Source organism: Anas platyrhynchos, chromosome 5, assembly GCF_047663525.1.
Source record: "Anas platyrhynchos isolate ZD024472 breed Pekin duck chromosome 5, IASCAAS_PekinDuck_T2T, whole genome shotgun sequence".
NCBI lineage: Eukaryota > Metazoa > Chordata > Aves > Anseriformes > Anatidae > Anas > Anas platyrhynchos.
The window spans coordinates 36,146,195-36,164,914 of record NC_092591.1 but is presented as its reverse complement, the minus strand read 5'-3'; the positions used below and the strand labels follow the sequence as shown (position 1 = coordinate 36,164,914).

At 41.3% G+C, this 18,720-nt stretch overlaps 1 long non-coding RNA gene across 1 annotated transcript; it reads left to right on the top strand.

Moving 5' to 3' along the window:
• The first annotated feature begins 2,310 nt into the window (after positions 1 to 2,310).
• Positions 2,311 to 16,992, top strand: LOC101802183 (uncharacterized). Its single transcript, XR_005266480.2, has 4 exons — positions 2,311 to 2,778; positions 14,428 to 14,560; positions 15,462 to 15,584; positions 16,329 to 16,992. It is a non-coding gene; the product is annotated as an uncharacterized lncRNA (long non-coding RNA).
• Positions 16,993 to 18,720: the final 1,728 nt, after the last annotated feature.

The window sequence follows — 18,720 nt, the reverse complement described above, 5'->3', positions numbered from 1 at the left end:
CTGAGGGGCTGTCCAGCCTCCTGCTCATCCCCCTGGCAGGCAGCAACAGCAGTGGAGCTGTGTGTATGGCTCCATCCTCGGCCAGGCTCGATGAGGGCCTCCAAACCACCTGGGAAAACAAGAAAATCTCTAGAAACCTCTGCTTGACCACCACGGCCCTGCTCTCCCCAGCGCTCAGGGCAGTGGCAATGGGGTTGGGGTGATGGGAATGATCATCTGGGAGAGAGAACCAGAGCTTAGACTGGTCACCTTGTGAGAGGGTTTCTGGAAAACAAAATTATTTTTAAAATGAGAACAAGGAGAAGCGTGGTAAAAATAATATTAACAATACGCAAATCCTTCTGCAATGCAAGAAAAATGAGGGGGGAGGGGGAGCACACCCACAGAAGGAAGAAAATATGACTTGGAGAACTGAAGAGGATAGACTATAAAAGCAATGCAGGCAATAGCTAATAATCAAGAATAAGGAGAAACAGTAAGGATTAACTCTTCAGTGGTATGGGATTCAAGACTGCTGCTTCAAGCAAGGGGAAGGCAGAGCAGAATCCAACTTTCTAACCCTCATATGTAGGAACTGGAGCCAGAGCTACAACAGTAATTTCTGACTTTTTTTTTCCTCTAAAGGTTCATTTTTTATTTATTTTTTTTTTTAAAGGGGCATTCTGAAATCTTATTAAATGTTTTGTAAAGGCTATGATGCTTTTACAGCCCTCATAAAGCTTCCTCCAGCTCTCTGTTCCCAGGTGTTTATCTGAAGGAACAGGTGACCTCTGCAATCCTGCCAAGGTCACAGACGCCACCGCAGCCTGCTTGTGAGGAGCCTTAGTGAAAGCACCACAGAACTTAAGCAGGTCCTTATCCTGTTCCCAGAGGGTCTGAATTTTGCCTCAGCGCTCTGCTCTCTCCTCTGAACAAAGGGGCTTGAGTCTGCTCATTTTGCTCAAGAGTTAGCAGTTGAGTCAAGCTCAGCAGGATGATCTGTATGAATCACCGCATCGCCAAGTGAGCTACAGTCACAAGTGTTTTATCCAAATTACAAATGAAAGAGCGAGAACTGCTCCCATTACTCTTCATCCTTAACAGCCTGCTACATTTCATTACAGAGCACATATGGGAAGAAGAGATACACAGGTGAAAAAGCAGCCTAATGATCACAGCAACTAACTGCAGGTCTGATCTTTCAGGCCCATTACCAGGCACGGTGCTGTGCTTTGCGCTGTTGAGACGTCCTCTTGCAATGGCAACAAGCACACGGAGAGTCAGGCGTTTCCCATGGCGTTTCTAAAAAGTGCATCTGTATCTATTGAATCTTTAGAGTGTTTAAAAAATCAATGCTAAGCCAACTTCCACAGCCTTTCCCAGCAACAACAAATTAAAGGGAGGCATGGTGCCATAACTTCCCATAGCTGTGAATAATGTGTTACAAATAGAAAGTCTACTTGTTATTCATACCCAACCAAATTATAAAATATCTGAATCTCTCACGCTTTTTTTTTTTTTTTTTTTTTTACATGTAGGTTACCTCTTTTGACTTAGTCCTTTCAATAGCTATTTAAAGCAAGGCCATACTGTAAGATGAATGATGATCACTCCTCACTGTACTAGCAATTACTTCACCAATTCCTCTCCAAATGTGTAATATACTAATATGTGAAGATTATATTCAGCCGCAAGATGGACCAAATGCTGCAAGGGAAGTAATTACTTTTGAATATCATTTTGCAGTCATTATGAAGTCTCTGTTAAATGATTTTCTGAATGTTATCAGAGCTGATGTAAGCACATCTGTTACCAACTATGTCTAACTACATGCAAACTGCTTAGTGACACCACTTACACTGACAAATATTTAAAATCTCTGCATTTTTACTAGTTTGGCCATGAAGAGGTATCAGCATAGCAACAAACATTTCCAATGAAAGGCAAAACTTAAGCTACTTTTTTTTTTTTTTGGTCCCAATTATTATTGCTATGTGTGGAAGAGAGCAAAATAAAGGGAGTTAATAAGCCTTAATAGAAAATGTCTGGATAGAAGAAACATAATTAAAATTTGCTTGACTGGAAATCCAATTTTAATCAGGGGCTTGGGTTTGGCTAAATTTCTTAGAAAATATGGTATGCTAAGTTAATTGTTTCCACAAAATTAAAAGCCAGACGAGAGACTGTTGTTCTGTTGGAATAGAAGCTCTTACACAACAGATTCATGGAAAAAATGTAATAATGTAAACGATCTTTTGTTTGTGTATAGCTAGGTGCTGGTATTCACAATTCAATTCTTACTCTATAGAAATAATGAAAAATATCTGGTACCAATATGTAGAATTTTCAGCCCTGTCAGTCTGGGTTGTCACCGCCCTAAGCTTTAACACACTAGGAAGGCTGCGGCATGTGTCGGGCTCTGCCTAAAGCAGGGATCCTTTGAGGGGTTTGAAATTCATGAATGAGTTGCTCACGTGAGGCTCTGAGGGAACCACAGGTGTGACAATTCCTCATTTGATCTCGGCAGGAAGGGAAGTGAGTAACGAGGTGCATGTCTCTGAAACCAGAGTGCTGGGCTTTTCCAGCAGCCCCTTCTAGCCTGATGTTCCTGGCTTGGTTTTTGCCAGCAGTGCCCTGCTTAACAGGGAAGGAGGCTTGTGAAGAGCCTGTTCTTTTTTGCCCTTGTGAAGGAATGAGGCAGTCATAGTCCCAATATTCTCTTAAGTACCTTCTCCTTGGTCTCCTGAGGGCAAATTCTGGCTCACATTGGTACCCAGAGGCTGTGAACCAATGCTCCTGGTAAGCTTTTTATATGCTAGTTTTCAAAGATGAATGTTTATTGCAATTAATAATTACAGCACATTGACCAAAACTGTAGCAACTCATGCTTTTATCTCTGGAGGTGCCCAGATCAGCTGTTCTGTACATTGGTCAAGTGTCCTTATGTGTCTCCACTGTTTTAGCAGTAATTAAAACAAGCCTGGCCTGTGAGGTTGTTACCTGAGCACTCCAGATTTCTGCAAAGACTGCATTTGCAGCATTAAGTTTCATTTTTAGATGATGCTAAATCCCTACTTGCTGTGCTTTCTCTGAACAAAACGATGTTGCTGAAAATAATAGCACTGGGTTTTCTGATGCTCCTGATATTCCTAAAGACAGAAGAAAGGGACTCTTCTGCCAAGCAGCTGCTTTGGTGGTAGCATTTGTGCTGCAGTCCAAAAGACTTGAACTCGGATTCCATGAGTCATCTGTAATTTGTTGCACGTTGAGGTATATATATCTTGCTTTTGGGCTTTGGGATGAAATGTGAGCTTTCTAATATAAATAAGCATGCAGGGATCGGCTTTATAACTCACAGGTCTTAGACTGTCACTGGCTTTGGATTATGTCCAAGTGTGACATACTGTCGGGAACTGAATGCTTTAGATAGTGGATGCAGTGGTGTACCAGCACCGTAAAGCTAGCAGCCTTCTAAATGCCCACAGTAGTGGATTTGCTACCAAAGCTAAGAGGATATTCTGTCAAAATATCCACAGCAATAGTCCTAGGTCCTTGCTGCTCTGCCCACAGTGATGCTGCTTGGCTTCATTTTGCTCTTGCCATTACTCCCCTTCTTCTCCACTCTCTTCCATAGCATTGGTGTATTATTATATTCATGGTGCGTTCACTCCAGCAATGGGGAGAGAATAGGGCAGAAAGCTGCTGATGTATTGGGTTAAGAAGGGTCTATAGGTCCTTGGGGAGGGAGCTCCCATAGCCCAGGAAGGTCTTGGAGGAGAGCTCCATCCTGATGCAGCCTCCTCCAAGGGATGAAGTTCTCCCAAGCTTTTGATCAGCTGCAAAGTGATAACTAGGGAGAGGTAAGGGCAAAATTCCCTACCCACATGTCCCACCTGCAAAAAGCTCATTGTTTCTGCCTGAAAGAGCTAATAGCACTGAGGCAGCTAGTGGTATCATGATACTGGGTTTTAGCGTTGTTACTGGGAGAGAATCAAATGTTACTGCCTGCCATTAATTCTCAGTCCCTGGCAGGCAGCGCTCAGCACATGACAGGAAAAAGACCAGAGATTCCAGCATGGAAAATCTCCAGGACCAATCTTTCCCATACGAGAAATAGAAATCCTGGTTTGAATGCCTAAGATTACAGCTCCTGAAAAATATCTCTAGACATTACAAAAGTCAAGAGGCTGACAGAAAACATTCTTCTGTGCGAGACATGCTGTTTTCCATGTGGCAAGGAACAGAATCTTTTCTCACCAATCACTGGGACATCTTGAGGTACACCCATTGATACTGTTCACAGAAAATAAAGTGATGCTAAAGCAGCAGACTCGTGCATACATTCAGCAGTGGGTTTTTTGGGTTATTGCAGCTGCTATGGTTACCAGTCACGCGGCTGGCCACCTTCTGTAGTGGAGGTGCAGAGTGATTATACTGTACATTGTGTGAAGAAGTCAGATAGACCGTGGGGGTGTGTGGTGGGTGTGAGTTCCCTACCCACTGCAGAAGGAGCTGGAATGAAAGTTCTCTGAAAGAAATCTATTTCAGTGCTAATGCTGCCTAAGTGTTTGACTTCTCTATTAATTCTTCTAAGGAGGGAAAGAAGTAGCAAACCAGCTATCCACAGCTAACCGATTTCTCTTGTAATAAATGAAAATTAATGTTGATGTTTTTGTGTTCCTATGGAAATTGTCCCTTGGAGAAAGGATGGAGTGAATTTCTTCACAACTCTGTTGCATTTACAGCAAGATCAGGAAATCCATCTGTACTCCTGGAGGCTCTAGGGTTCCTGCAAAGAGCTCTGGATCTCGGTCCCCAGACAGCCCCAGCCATGGCAACACTGCACCTTCTTCAAAGAGAGATGCCAGCACAAGTGTCTTTCAACCAGTCATGCAACAACTTCCCTTCTTTCCTTCACTTTTCCTTGGCCTAACAGGCTCAAGGCTGCTGGAATATGCTCTCACTTCTTTGTTGGTTCTCCGTGTCACAAATGAACTGCCGACCCTCTGCTCTGCTGACAAAGGTCTCTGTAAGATCAACTATCTCTATAAGATCAACTGCGTATTCAGCTTCAGGAAGGAACCACGGGCTTTCTGTTCAGACATCGTAGTTTAACTGACTGTGTTAATGAAGGAGGTTTTCATTTTGCCTGCCCCTGGATATTTTCTTGACTTTAAGCTGGCAGTTGTTGATAGAAACTTGAATTTCTTCTTCTTGATGACATTGCAGTGCTTTACGAGATAGGCTATTTCCAGAGAGCTCAACATCCTGCCTTTTGTTGCTGTGAACAAAAGGTGCTGACACTTGTGCAGCTTTGATTGAACTTTCACAAAAGCTGTCACTTTGGATGAGGCAGCCTCTGACTTCTCTCTTTGTTTGTCCGTGATGCCTCTGCTTGTGGTTTTGCCTCTGGCCCATAGTATTTCCTTGGGTTTCAGTGGCCTCAACCCAAATCTTACACCTGCCATGACTTCAGTTCAACTGCTGGTGATGGCTCCTGTGAGCCTTGCTGCCAGCCAACCTTCCAAGCCCTCCCGTGTTCTTCCCAATTCACTCTTGCATTTCCCGTTCCTTTACTGTGTTAAAATGGTCATATTTATTAGACTTCATGACATGTAAGATGTCTAGCATTAATGGCTGGAAGTCTCCTAAAAGGTTCCTTGCTTTCCTACCCTGCACAGGATTTTCTCTCTGCACGCACACACACAAAGGGATGATTATGTTAGCACTTGTATAGCTGCCTCATAATTAAGTTAGTCCATGGACACTTAAGGTATACTTGCTAGTAAGCACATTAGAGAGGCAGTAGGGGTCCTATATGCCAAAGAGGATAAAGGCAAAAACATAAAGTTAGGTTAATTAGAAAATTGCCAGACAAGTTACATCAAATATTGAGAGGGAGATGGTAATAAATCCAGAATATATATATATATATAATTTCATTTGTAAAATATTCTCCCATATTCATCTTGTCAGCTCTTCCCCTCCATGAGGATGAGGAAAAATCCTTCTTTTAAAAAATTTCATTCTGCAAGTTTATTTTCAAAAAGGCTGCTGGCAGGTTGTCACAGAAGGGGAAGATTATGATTAACTGAAATGTCATCAGCCTGTTATTCTCCACAGAGGCGATATGAATGGGAATTAAGCAATGAACTTCTGCAAACAGATGATAGGAGAAGGAGCTGCAAGTAAAGGCTGATTTCTCTGTTAATGCAGGGCTTTGCTGGAGGAATGGAAACACTGAGATTTTCCTTTTCTCTTCTTACACCTCATCAACTCTTATTACCAAGAAGAGACAAACCTTTTTCTTGTCAAAAAGAAATCTCCAAGATCATATGGAAAGGGGGGAAAGGTGAATTCGTTATTTAACCAGATATCTGGCATTTCTCAGCTTTGGGTTTCCCGTTGATGTTGCTGTGGTATACATGCTGCTGTTCCTTTTTCAAATGCTGCGTGATTAAATCATTGCAGTGGTACCTGATGCATTTTCCTTCGCAGCACCAGCAGAAAGCTGTTTAATTTTATCCCGTGGGAAGCTCGTGCCTGATTCAATCATGCATTCTTTAATTTTTCTGTTGTCCTATCAAAGGAAAGACAGCGCGCCACAAGTTAGACTGTTAGGTTACACGTTATCAGAAGAGGTGAGTTCAAGCCATGGAATTTGGGTATGAACTTCAAATGTCCAGTACAGTGAGAAAGGCCATCTCCATTACACTGATCTGGGCATGTGCCTGGTGTCTGAAGTGCTGGGGTGCAAACCACTTCCATGTGCCATCAGACCCGCTGCGTGATCATCGCTGCTGTTGTTTCGGCAGCTTGGAGAGCCCCAGCCCACTGCTGGGTGGTGTTGGAGGTGCCCTGGGAAGCAGGCGGTGCTGGGGCTTGTGAGGCGTTCCCATCTCCAGCATACTGCTGAGGTGGCAGGGCTGCTCAAATCGCTCATCCCAATACCTTCGGCACAATGCCCAAGGACACGTTGCAGTTCTGTGTTAAGAATGTAATATTTCTTCCCTCTGCTTGCAAGTACGGATCCTTTTTCAAGATCACAAGTGGCCCTGTAGGTGAGAAGCAGGTCAGCAGTGACACGCCCTGACACAGTTAAGGGAATTTTTCTCTATTTGTTTAATATGAAGTGTTACTAAGAGTATTTTATATAACAAACTCTTACAATAATGTTTTTAAACGTTCCCAGATTTAAGTGCCAAGCTTCCATAAAAGGTCATTTTTCTTCTGTTAGTTGCTTTCTTTTCTTCTAAGCTGTGGTAATTAGAATCTAAAGAAACTCCAAGCTGAATAGGGGAATTGAAATCTTACAATTTCTCACAATCACGTATCTTAGTGCTTTGAATAAGCCAAATCAATTTTTGACAACGTTGTCTTTGTGATCTCTCCAAAATGCCTTCCCATCCCGCCACCGAGCCTGGCGTAACTCTCTTCAAATATTTTCTTTTATTTTTTTATTTTTTTTTTTGTCTGATAAGTAATTTCACATTCATTGGCATTGCTTGCTTGTAATCAGAGAGCTGTTCCAGCAGCCAGCAGATGTTTAGAGACAGCGTCTGCCATCATAATTTAAACTGGGGAGGGTTTGATCCCAGGAGATGTCCTAACAAAATCAATGGGTCTGTCTGCTGTAAAAGAAATGCTCAGTGCTAAGATAGGTAGAACCGAGCTGCAGAGGTTGCAGGGGAATTGAGAAGGTATAGAGAAAGAATTGGCACAAACTGATTTCACAACAGTAATTCACTCAGTGGTATTGATGTGGGAAAGCATTTCAGATGTATCTTGGAATAAACTGAGATACTGGCAACATTCATTTCTGCCTCCTTCCTGTATGCTGCAAAGAGAGTAAGATTGCTTTTGGACAAAGAGCTTCAGTTTTCTATTTCTGTTTCAGTTCTTGTAATATGACAAATGAGGGTATATTGTAAAATAGTCTGAAGCAAGGCCAGGTGTAGAGATTTTGGTAAACAGGGCTGCGACTTTGAAGAAGAGCACTCAGACTGGACACTGTACTTTTGTACCCCTACGTGATGGTGTGTTCTGTAACGGGGCTCCCAGCTCGCAGGCAGCCAAATAACTTCATACCTGTGGCTGGAGTCTGTAATGGGCACCACATTGCAAAGCGGTGCTTGTGTACTTCAGTTGTTGAAATGCATGATGCAGTGCGAGATTTTAAAGATGGCCTGCATAAACATGTAACAAGGGATTTTCATCCATCCTGATCATGCACATTCAACCAGCAGAGGAAATGAAATACTATCTCCTCTAGAGAAACTACTGAGATATATTTAAAGCTTTAAATATATATAATATGTTACACAGATGTCTGTTCCAACAGTTAGTAATAGTCTCCTGCGGCTGATGGCACCACCCTTCAGGAATGCGATGCCCAAGAGGTTTTCTTTAGATGAACAGGATTTCTGCTAATCCAAACTTATATTAAAGAATATCTCCTGTGCTGAGGGCATAATACATTACGAAGACACCAAACGAATAATCACTAAGTAATGTTTGCTGTCACCAGGTTGTAATATAGAGTTGCAAAAACCTGTTCATTCTGTTTTACTACCTCTTTATTTGCTTGTTGACATCTTTTGTTGTGATAACCAGTCACCTGCTGGTCTTGCTTTTCCCTTCTAAGGTTTTATTTGTCTGATTAGGTCATATAAAATTTCCATATCCTGCTGCTACCGTTCCTATTTTTGCATATTGTTTTAAGCTTGGGCATCAGATGCATGTTACAGACATGACTTCTGTATACACTGAACTGCTCCTTCCACAGCAGCCTGGTAATGCCATTTATTCCCACTTCAAAGGCTGTCGGGACCACACAGCCATCTTTGTGTAAACAACAGTCAGGCCCTGTAAATTGTAGCATGAGATCCTCCTGGCTATGGCTGTGTTTTTAGGAGTATGGTAACAGAAATAACACTAGACAAAACCAGCAACTCTTGGCTCATCCAGTGTCACATAGCAGCTCCCTGGCTGCCAGGCGGGAAAGCAGGATGCTGGGGAGACTGGGTGTCAGCGCAGTGGGAAGCCAGGCTCATCAGGGAAGAGAAGTGATTCAGCATGGCCCTTCATGGAAAGTGCCTGCAGTTAACTGATCACTAAAGCAGCATAAAGGGTATCCTGTAGGGGAGCTTGCACCATCAACCAGGCTAGCTAGCAAAAGAGCTGCTGTGGTGGCAATAGCTGCAGCAATTTCCATTGGAAAAGAGGCCAGTTCCTGAAAGCAGCACTCTTAAGCCCCTCACCTAGTGTAAACACTACTTGGTTTACTTTGTTCATAAGCTTTTCTCTTTTGTTTTAGTGTTGGTTCAAAGAAAGCAGGTAATATGGACAGTTGTTCCTTTGCATATCTCTGCCAGCAGTCCTCAGGATGAGCCTTCTTATTTCATCTTCATGCAGTGACTTGAACCCCGAGCACATGAGTTGCAGTACCACGCTTGAAACCTGGGGGACTACTTGTGGTTAAAGTGAAGCACACATTATGTTCACTGGGGAAAGAGGTGGGAGAGGATACCCTACAGACAGCCACGGGACTTGATGCCTGATCAGCCAACAGAGGTAGCTGCAGAGCAGCTGTTCTTCAGGTAGCATTCCTAAAATCAAATAGCCATAAATGAATTTTGTGGTAGCTACACAAAATGCTATCAGCAGACCATGAGACCAATCCATAAACGCACAGTTAATGAAAATATTTGATTATTTTTTTTTTCAAATATGATTTTTCAAATCATCACACGTAAAAGATGATAACAGGCTTGAAAATAGCAGACAGGATTTCTTGTTCTTGCCCAGTCCCAGGCTTTGATGGTGGACGGGCTGGCAAGGAGCGCTTCAAGGTTGCATATAATTTTTAAAAATAACCTGACAGAGTTGAGATTGGTTTCTTGGTAAGTTCAACAGCAAGGTTACTTGCATCATAAAGCTCTACCACTTCACCTAGAAATCCTACTACTGCCAAAAAGAAATTACTGTAAATGGTAAAGGTGTGCCAAGAGCCACAAAGCACTTTACAAACCTGATGCCATTCCTGTCAGGGCTCAGATGAGTAGTGACTCCCACTAAATTGAGCTATGATGTGCATTAAGCAGTGACAGTTTGTGCATATTGACACAAAAAAGGCCTAGATCAATATAGCCACTTGCAAAATGAAGGGTGTAGGCTGATAAAGAACTAATATTATACAGTGTGAGAGAGGAAATTTGAGCCAAAGACGTTAGTGCAAATACTGAAGACAGTCTGAAGAGTTATGGGAAGTTTAATAACCACACAGAACACAGCACTACAGCTCTAAAGGTCTCACCTGGAAGATAACACCAGGAATATTTCACTAGATATGTGCTTGCATTAATTGCACGTTTACATTTTTAAAAGGGCAGCAGGGACCTATCTAAAAGCAGACATAAAGGAATCCTCCACTGGCAACTGTATCTTACTTCTAACCAAATGCGTTTCTCTGATGTTAGAACTGGAATCTGATTTCGATTAAACCAGCGTAAGTCACAAAACCCCCTGTCAATCACATTTTATGCTGGTGATGGATTTCACCGAATAACTTTTTTCCCCACATTTCTTCAAAGTAATAAAGATAGATGGAAAAAAAGTACTGGAGGATTTTCAGGAAAAAGGAAAAAAGCCTGCAAAATTATTGCACCTTCATCATGTGCAACCATAAACTATTTGATCACTTGCAAAAATATGTGCAGTGTTATTTGTTCCTTACATAATTGTTATGTTTGTTTCATCAAAGCTTAAAATTATTAATACAAGTGATTTTTCAAAAAGCAACTGCCACTCCCAGTAGAAAAATCACAGTTTTTTAGGCTGTGTGTCAATAAATTATAATGAAGAAGTCTTAAGGGGATAGAGGGGAAAGGAAACTAGAAACAGTGACAACAAGTATTTGTACATGAGCTGATTTCTTGTCATTTTGAAAGTCCAGCATCAGTAAAGGACAATTTAAGGCAAAAAATACAAGTTGGGAAAAATGCACTACTGCTCTTACAGCTATCCTGTTCCGTTTGGAGGGCATTGCCAGCAACACCACTTACAAGAAACTTTAATCTGCTTAACTATAGATTTTCTAATAACTACCCCAGGGCAGCTACCAAAGAGAATGGCCAGATATAGGATGTCTAGACTTCTAACACTTACCTCATTTTTACACTATGGTTACGTTTCTGTTGAGTCTAGAGATCACAGGAGGCCAAAACATAGAGGTTACTAATCCATTAATGTTCCCTATTTGTTTTGTGCAAGGGTTATTAATTGTTGCAGTGCTGAAATACAGTGACTTCAGGGGTTATCAACAGATGTCTCAGATTAATGAGTCATAGTTACCGTGATTCAACTAGGTTATGTTTTCTTACAGAAACGGAATTAACTCCACCAGGCGATATGGCAGAAAAACAGTCACTTCACTGCAAATTTAACTAATATATCTGGAAGCTCTGTATGTATTCCAAGTACAGGAATGAACCATAAAAAGTAAAATTGTGAAAAAAAAAAAAAAAATCTTAAAACTTGTAAGGAAAATGTCAAGACAGGAAGTCCTGCAATCCATGTGCCTCATAATTAGATCAGCAGATCCACCTATGTCATTAGATGACTAGAGGGGACAAAGCAGCTGCAAGAACTTATATTATTCTGTTAAATGGCTTTTGAAGTCACGTTTGTTTGTTTTTTAAACACAATAGCTTAAAAAATTGAGAACTATATATATATGTTTTTAAAACAAAATACTTACGGAGCTGGTGTGGGGAATATTGGGTGTTTCAGGCCATTCAAAGTGGGGGAAAACATAAAGCAAGTCTGGAGGAAGGGAGGTGCAGTGATGTCGTTAGGATGTCTCATTAAGGCACACAGGCTGAGATTTTAATCTCAGGAGGGGTTTTCAGAAAACTGAGAAAGAAACCTAAAGATTTATTCACCAGAAAGTGGGACAGGGAATTCCACAGTTAAAATGGCCTGAAATACGAGTGTGTTGGTTACTCTAGACCAGAACTGCTAAGAGTATCATGAACTCTTCCTTCCAGTTTTAACTGGGAGAAATCCATACATACGTTCAAAATAGCTCCAATAATTTCTGAATAGGTTTTAGTGTCCAAAGGAGGGCTACAAGGATGGGAAGGGTCTGGAGGGGAAGACGTATGAGGAGCATCTGAGGTCCCTTGGTTTGTTCAGCCCAGGGCAGAGCAGGCTGAGGGGAGGCCTCATGGCGGCCTGCAGCTCCCTCACGAGGGGAGTGGAGGGGCAGGCGCTGAGCTCTGCTCTCTGGGGACAGCGACAGGACCCAAGGGGACGTCATGAGGCTGGGACAGGGGAGGGTCAGGCTGCCTATCAGGAAAAGGTTCCTCACCCAAAGGGTGGTTGGGCTCTGGAACAGGCCCAACAGGGAAGTGGTCACAGCACTGAGCCTGCTGGAGTTCAAGTTGGACTTGATGGACTTGTGGGTCCCTTCCATAGAGTCACAGAATATCCCTTTGGGGTATTTTATGATTCTATGGCATTGTGTAGGGTTTTTAACTTTTCTTCAATGAAAATTGCAGATAACTTTTTTTTTTTTTTTTTTTAATTTAAAAACTTTTGATGACTTTTAAAATCGTTTTCCATTTTTGAAGATGGAAAAGATTGAAATACATTTCTTCCTTGCTTTCACTGAAATGAAATGCACATTTTGGCAGTAGGGCTTTGGCTGGCATTCTGAGATATAGTTCATTAGTCCCTTGGCAATCGGAGAAGATTTTATTCTTAAAACGGTGTCTCCAGGCAATTTTTTTCTCAACTCCTTCCCCTAGATAATTGCCAGAGGCCCCATTTTACAAGCCCCTGTGTATTCTTTTCTGAGGTTCTAACATCACTAGGATTTGATAGTCTTAAAATATTGTCAGTACCTCAGGCTCTCAAAGCCCCAGCCTGGTATTCACGCTTAACAAGCTCTGTAGCCACATCCATCTAAGGTTTACACAAATACACTTCGGCTTCCGGCTGTAAATAATTTCTAGATGATTTTATAAGCTAATTTAAAAACCATTCAGCGTTCAATGAACATTTGTATCAACAAGACAGACTTCTGTACTCTGAAACCACAATATACAACAGACATTTTTATTTTATTGCTTCTGCTTGTGAAACTTCTGTGAACCTTGAATAACAACGGATAGGCCAGACTGAATATTTGACCTTTGAGAAGAAAAGGTTTATTAAGTAGCAAGAGGATATCCCCAGAGAACATAGTTTTCAGGCCATGGGATACTTTCAAAGCCTTCATGATTCAGCAGACCTGGAGGAGCTACTTGCTGGGCCAGACCCTTCTCTTTTCTTCCTTAGCAGCAAAAATAAATCAATATTGGTGCACTTGTATTGCTGAAAAGCAGTTCTAGGCTGAACTGAAGTGTTAACCTTCTCCTTTTTTCAGTGAAGGCTTCTTTGATGAAAATAGCTGGAAGATGACTTCAAAGCAACCGAAGCCTGATGTTCTTCTCAGCAAGTGAAGAGAACAGTGGATACTGAGTTTTGAACTATGAAAAGCGATCTTAAGAGATCTTAATTTAGCAATCTTTTCCTGTAATAAGATTTCAAGACCTTGCGGGGGCAGAAAGGCTAACTAATGCACCCTAATGAATCAAGGGTGTTGGCTGGAGGCTAAGTCACTCCTGTTACAGAAACCCTGTGGCATGGATATTGAGGGAGAAGAGATCCTGATTTTTTTCCCCACGTCTTTGTGTTGAAAGAGTTGATGTGAGATAGGAAGCGCTTTTCACAACAGAAAAGGTGGCATTCGAGCCTGAGATGTAATGAAAAATCTGATGAACCAGACTTTTAATCTAGGTAATCTAGGATGAGCCACGTGCAGCTCCTATAGTAACTGAAGCAGTTATACCAAAATAGAAGTATAGCTACTCAGCATAACTGACTTTGTTGACTTTGTGTACTCTGTGAGTATAAATATACTTTTACAATACACGTAGTAATGACAGGTGGGTTAGCTCTTTTAAAAAAATTGTGGAAAGTAGTTTTGCATTTTAGCCACACTCCGGAATCCTTTTGTCAGTTTTTGGATTTCAAGAATTGCAAAATGTTTTTCCCTTTTCTTCTTACTATATGAAATACTCAGACAAACAACAGAATGACTAACACCCTTTGCTATGGAAAGAATGAAATTGAGTATTCAGAGAGTTGCCAAATGCAGAATAAACAAACTGATATAACAATTTCCCTCTCTCTATCTATTATGGTGATCTCAGCTTGAGTTTCAACATCAGTAGAGAAATCCTCAGACAGAACAGATTTCCAAACAGATAACATCTCTTTAAATGTCATATTAGAAGAAGAAACTTACTCTGCTGAAAAGTCAAAGCCACTGATACCACAACATTACCCTCCCTCAGAAACAGTACCATCTCTGTCTCTAAGTAATTGTTTCTTCCATAACAGCTTCAGCCACGGAAGCCTGTGACTGCAATTTGTGATTCTAAGTGAGTTCTCGGAACATATCCCAGAACTCAGGGTGATTGGCAGCTCAGTAAAAAGTGAGAGCTAGCCCAACTATCCATCAAACAAATGAGTGGTAAGTCATTTGGAATTTCTCCCAATGTTATTCAGGTTTTTTTTTTTTTTTTTTTTTTCTTCTGTAGAATTTAATTCTGTTGTGTGTAGGAGACATTTCCCAAAGGTTAATAACTGTGTCATTTTATATTTTGTTCAGAAAACTGAGAGCTAAAAAAACATATTTCAGACTAATTGCATATAAAATAGCTTAGAAAATAGTCACCTTGAGTTATGGACATACAAAAATGAAATGTATCTGAAGGCTTTTTGTTTGATATTTTCTTCAGAGTGAATCATTCACGTTTGAGAATTCTGTTTAAACTTACTAGGCATTGCGAAGGGTACTGTTTATTTGTTTTCCTCTCTCTTTAAAGGATTTGACTATTAAAATCCAAGATAATATTAGGTGATACTTCTGTTCCTTAGTATTCACAGCCTGCATTTTTTTTTCTTTTTTTTTTCTGAAGATGTATATTACAAGTAGAAAGGAGAGGTTGCTTTCATTTTGAGGTGTTGCCAGCAGAAAGGGACCCGCTCCTTTCTGCCATAGTGGACAAAACTTGCCCAGGATACAGGACACTTGGGTCGCATTTCTCTTAGGACCAGAGGAATGTCCAGTGACACCTCCCACTTACCAGGCGCATGCCTTAAGCACACTGTCGTGAGCTGTTCTTGGTGGGAGCATTCTCTACCACTTCTGATGAAATTCTGCTATTTCCTAGAAAGGAAGAGAGGAATTCCTGTGCCAGTGAAAGAGCATAATATCAGCCCTGAGATACTGGCTTTGGACAGTTTCTGTGTATTTTTAAACTGTGTTCTTCATAACAGAAACAACAAACAAAAACACACTCCCTCCTTTCAGCTGAGTTGTCTTAAAGAGTTCAGTCATTTGCAGAATAAAATGTCGTATTCTTCTCCAGATATAAGCTGCCTGGGAAATCAGTGAAGAGGAATGCCAATTTACGTGTTATGTTTGAACACAATGTGCAAGTCCCAACAATGAAGAGCAGTCCCACAGAAGCACAGAGTTCGGTAGTTTTCAGGTAAGAGGGCAGCTGAGCCAGAACTGTGAGCTCTTCCACCCCTACCACTCTCTATTCCAGCTTCTGTCTCTCTTTGAGTCTAGCTTTGAGCCAAACTATTTAACTAACATGTTTGTGGTCCTCATGCTAAAGTTTGACAAACACTTTTGTCCAAAGAAAAGTGGCAGCACCACTGAAGAAGGGAATCCTACCTGCCTGCCCTCCTGGCTGTCTGTTCCTGTATCTTGTCCCTTCTTGTACTGAGAGAGGCATTTATGAGGCCACACTGTAAACTGGATCAGGAAGCTCATCTGTCTGAAAGCTAGGGGTACTTTTCCTGCTGGGTTAGTTTCCAGCTGGATCAGTCCTCTGAGTCAGTTTGCTGTAGAGTCACATGAACATCCGTGAAGGACAAAGGTTGGGGCAGGAAGAAGCAGACGGCCGGGAGAAGAAGCAGGGTGTGGAGTGGACAGATCTGCTTCTTTGGTTAGCAGTACCTGCGTATGCAGTCCTAAAGTGTCTCCTCAGCTACAGCCTTCCTCCAGGGCCTGCGACTTGATTTGCAGAGGCATTCACAGTTAAAAGGGAATTCCTGGGGAGCTGAGCTTCCTTGAAAAGAAGAGCTACCCAGTGCTAAATGTATTGGAAAACCAGGTGCTAGCCACTTAATCTGTGAAATGGGGATAATAATATCACCTTACAGGAAAGGGGTGAAAATGCATTAGAGACTGTTTGTGAAATGTTCTGTTCTGATGAACACTCTAGATCAGCCTCGTGGGCAATGCATCCTCCTGTCTTCAGAGTCAGTGGACAAGAGCATGCAGAAAAGAAGGTGTGGAGCTGCACTCCAAATCCCCTGGCTTCAGAGGAGCTGTGGAGAAAGCTGTGTAATCATAGAATTACAATTTATATTATGGAGTGCATGTGCCCAAGAAATCTGAAATAATGGCATAAGCAGATGGCAATTGGCATTTATTACTTTTGAGTGTTTGACTTTCACCATTAATCTTTTAATGCATGGGAGGGGAGCTTTGTGTTAAATAGTCTACAAAAGCACTTTGGAGTTCTTCTGGATTGTGCTTGCTGCTTATTCTACTTTAAAATATTTGTATAGTATGATTTGATGGCTGATGCTGCATCACGTCACTTGAAAATTTGAAACAAAAGAACCCCCTCTTTGCCAAAGTCCCTTTTGCATTACCTTCTTCTCAGGCAAAGAAAGTCTCTAACTCTCCTTCTCTAATCTTTCGTTTTCTTCTAAGCCTACAGTAAGTACTCTGACTATTTGGCATATAATGCTGAACTGGTGGGCATTTGTATAACCAGGAATGTCTTTGTTCCAAGTGCTGAGTTAAAAGCAAATGGCAACACCAAAATAATATTCTTAAGTGTTCTACTGTGCATACAAATAAAACTTATTTTCTCTCTCTCTCCCTCTCTCTCTCTTTTTTTTTTTTTTTTCAATCAGTCAAGGTTATTAACTGTGTCTTTACCATTGAAAAGCCTTTTTGATTCATAAAGATAATGTCTGTGTGCCTCTGTAAGTGCAGACTTGGTCTGCATGTGTATATTTTGCAATTTCTTTTCTGAGGATTAGATATGTACCTGCCTATGAACTACGTGGCTCCCCTTAGTACAGTTTCTGGGCTTCTCTTCTCTATGCCAGTGGCTTGGCAGTCCCCTGAAATGCTAGAGGATGATGCAGATCCTTGCAAATTATGAGAAAGAGCCTACTGATCACAAACCAGGACAGACAGGCTTGGCAGGAGGAAACTGAAATTGTGTGTGTGCCTCCGTGATCCCCCTGACAGCTGATAGGTCACAATTCTGGCCTGTCAGACTTGACACTGATCATTCAATTTTGTTCTTCCTACTTACTGATCCCTTTCCACCAGCCTCCATGCTCTCCCTCGCAGTTTTTTCTATGCTGCAGTTTTGTTGTAAATGCTGCAGTCTTTTCTTTCTTTTCAAATCCTTTCTCCAATCAATTCTTCAATATTTCTACCAAGTTAAATGCACCAAAGTCAGAAACATTTCTTTGCTTTTATTAACAGATATAAGTATTTTAAATTCTAACTAATGTGTATTTCTAATTCTGAGTTTTAACGGCTTCAAATACTTTATGCCCAATTAGTAATTACCCATGCAAATTAAATAGAACAGATGTACTTCAGGGGGAATTTTTGTATGCTGCAGAGAGGGTCACTTTTAAATGTCAGTCTCCTTCCCTTGGAGAGTTCAGAGTTGATAGTACAGGTTGCATGGTGAAGTCAGGAACTGGTGAAGTCAGCGAGTGTTTATATCTACTTCTTGTCAGAAAAGGCCTGTTAGTGAGTGAAAAAAGAACAGAGAAGCTACAGTTCACAAGATACTGCCGTTTCTGCCAAAGCCGGCCAAAGAAGTTGCCTCTTATTCCTGTCCGCAGTGCCCCCAAAGGAAAATTGTCCTTTGCTATGGCAGCGTATCTATTTATGTACTGTAAACTGGATCAATGAAATGATCCATATTAGAGAGAATCCTCTAAAAGCCCCAGGCCAATAGTGCTAGAAAATACTCTAAAACCTTCCCAACATACACTAACTTCCTGAGACTATGAATGAGAATGTGGACCTTTTCCATATCCTGAAACTCACTGGTCTTGAGCTCTTGTGAATGATCTACATATGAATTACCTCATCTGTTTTTCTGGCACATTGTATATCCAAATTGTAATGCTTTCCTTCTTGGAAGAGTGCGCTGTATACAAATTTTCACATGTTCATTGTTCATCAATGAATAAATAATGCATTTTGTTTCAGGGTGGTTCAGATTCTTAGTCAAATTTTCCCTGCGCTTGCAGGAACTCTGACCAGCCCTAATCAGAAACAGTCCTACTACTTACCCTTTCATAACACTAAACCTTCAGAGAGCAACATAAATGTTAATTAATTTACTCTCACCTCACTCCTCTGAGGTAAATAACTATCATTTTCCCTTTCCGTCTAAATGAGAATATTAAAATAGAAACGGAGTGACTTGCCTAAGGTTACACACACATTAGTGGCAGAAGAAGGATTAGCATTCAGAAACTCTTAAGGCTCTTAGGGCTTGTCTACACAGGGAAACTGAAACGACGACTGTGCCTCATTCATTTTGCAACAGCCATTCAAGCAGAGGC